General features: G+C 54.1%; 1 protein-coding gene across 1 annotated transcript in view; it reads left to right on the top strand.

Annotated features, from left to right (window-relative positions):
• Positions 1-797: 797 nt before the first annotated feature.
• The window catches only part of LOC104506026 (galactosylgalactosylxylosylprotein 3-beta-glucuronosyltransferase 1), a gene marked incomplete at its 3' end in the record, with an annotated part of 23,924 nt that continues 22,316 nt past the window's right edge, over positions 798-2,405 (top strand). Inside the window, exon 1 of the mRNA XM_010146827.1 lies at positions 798-869. The remainder of the gene's footprint in view (positions 870-2,405) is intronic.

The raw sequence follows: 2,405 nt of genomic DNA, 5'->3' as shown, positions 1-2,405 counted from the left end.
AAGGTGGAGCAGAGCCTTCCTGAGAGGCTGGAGGGGAAGGAACCTTGCTTTCCACCTACGGTATGGTCACTGCCTGCTCTCAGAGAGGTGCTGAGCCTCCTCACCAGCAAGACCCTTCCCTCACGCCCAGCCCTTCCTAACCCCACACTTCCCACTTCCCGCTGCGCTGGGAGAGCGTCTCCCCCAGCCCGTGGCTGCAAACTCAGTGGGTGATGCCGTGGAGTGAGGAGAGCAGGAACCAATTCCTTAAGGGGCCATCTCAGAACCTTCCCTGGATTTTCCTCCCGTCGCAGGGAGAAGTGCCCCTGCCTAAGTGGGATAAATTGGTACAGACCATTAGCAGCGCAGGTCCTCCTCTGCTTGGGGGGGAGGGAAGGGGCTGTCGGCACTGCTCTGGATACAAAGCAGCCAGCCACGCTCTGGCTCCTTCCTCCCGCACCCCATCGGCCTCCTCCTCCTCCTCCCTGTTTGCACACTCCCTCCCTCTTCCACTCTCTTTCTCTCCCTTAACACCACGCTGCAGAAAGGCAGACCTGGGAAAGCGGAGGATCACAGAGGCGGCGGCGGAGGAAAGAGCTCTCCGGTGCTGTTCCTTTGCGAGTGAAACTGGGAGGCAGAAAGGCAATGAAGGAGTGTCTTGGATTCTGCCTGGAATAAGACAGAATACACTGAAAAAAAAAAATAAATCCGGACCCAACAAACGAGGAAAAAGGGAGGAGAGAAGGAGGAGGAGGTTGCTGGGGGGAGCCCACTCCGGTGGGTGAACAGCCGCTTTGAATCATGTCTCTGTTCCCAGGGATTAAAGCATGAATGGGAGCAGCTTCCCAGCCACAATGGAGAGAGAAGGAGGTTCGGGCTATGGGAATAAGGTAACTCTTGCCTCTTGCAGGCATTGCATGGCTGAGCTGAGCAGGACAGAGATCCTTTGTGCACAGGGCTGTGTGTGTGTGTGTGCAGCGGGCAGGGGGTGGGAGGAAGCAGGAACGACTCAAAGCAATTTTTCTACCCCTCCCAGTGTGTTTAAAGAATGCAGAATGGGTCCCGGAGGCTGTAGTGCTGGAGATCGCTTTTCCCCCCCTTTTCCAGGCTGGGTGTCTGAGGACACCAAACTGGTTTGCCTGGGGAAGGCTGGCTGGGTTATGGGGAATATGCACTGTGCTCCCAGACCTGCCCCTGCCCCGGTGCTCCCCGAGAGCCACATGCAAACCCACGCTGGGGTGGGCTGTCTGGGGACTACAATGGCCCCGCGCCCTTCCAACCTGCCAGTGGATCCGTGCAGAAAGATGGGAGGGAGGTGAGAGGCAACTGAGAGAGTTGCTTTCCTCTTCCCTTGGTCATCCTCTGCCTTTTCTTTGCAACAGAAAGGGATGGGATTTAGGAGGAGGGGGAACTGAAATCCCTTTCATTTGTGCCAGCGGTGGCGAGAGCCAACTTTGAGGCTTCTTAAAAGGAAAAGCTTTCTCAGAGCTATCTTTTGGAGGAATAGGAGATGGTTGAGCTGTGCTTTGCCATCTGAGGAGTGATCTCTGTGTCGTGTTATGTTGGGAGTGGGTGGGGATGAAAAACAGTGATTATGGGGGAGAAAGTCCATGATGATCAATGAAGCTGTCCGCAAATGATGCTTTTCTTTTCCTTGCTGGGCCTCTCTCTAACTCAATTCCTGGGTCTCCAACACTGAAAGTCCCAATTTCTCTCAGTCAGACCAGAAAGCACAACTTCAAATAGTACTGGGAGGTGGCTTAGCCCAGATACTTGGGAAAGCACTGAGGAGAACGTGATGTTTAGGGCTGTGGAGTCCATATCCAGTTAATCCCAGCAAGCAGAGGTCTTGGCTGGGCATCCCTCACTGTCTTTGCAGGATCTTGCTGCTGCAATATCCATTTGCTCTGTGCTGTCTGTCAGATACCCCCTCCTCCCCTTGCCTTCGGGGCTTCTTGATGGGTCTTGTCATGGGGTTAGGAAGCATTTGCTTTGTTACGTGTCACACAGGTCCCCACGTCTGTGCACACAGTGCAGAAAGTCACGAGCCCCAGCGTGCTGTCAGTTGATGTAAGAGCTTGTATACACATCCGAGGAGGTTGTGGCCCAGTGTTAGGGGCTGGAAGAGACCGTGCAGTCTGTTGCATACATCCGTATGCACTTGTCTCCATCCTTAGAGTCCCTGAACGTCGGCAGCGAGTGGTCACCAACTTGTGTGAGTGAGGTGGGGCATGTTTGGGCATGCACATAAACGTGGAAGAAGGGCTGTGTAAATCTACAGTGGAGCTTCAAGCCATATGAGGAAATTCTCCGAACTCACCTGAGGTGCAATTGGTCCTTCTCCATGTGGATGGATTGACCAAGATTTGGCTGGAAGGCTACGGAGGCTGGGATTGCTTGGCTTACCTGACAGAGTTTGGATCAAA

The sequence above is a fragment of the Eurypyga helias genome, unplaced genomic scaffold, assembly GCF_000690775.1.
Source record: "Eurypyga helias isolate BGI_N326 unplaced genomic scaffold, ASM69077v1 scaffold22162, whole genome shotgun sequence".
NCBI classification, from domain to species: domain Eukaryota; kingdom Metazoa; phylum Chordata; class Aves; order Eurypygiformes; family Eurypygidae; genus Eurypyga; species Eurypyga helias.
Note: the sequence above shows the minus strand (reverse complement) of the source record. Positions and strands in the feature narration are given on the sequence as shown.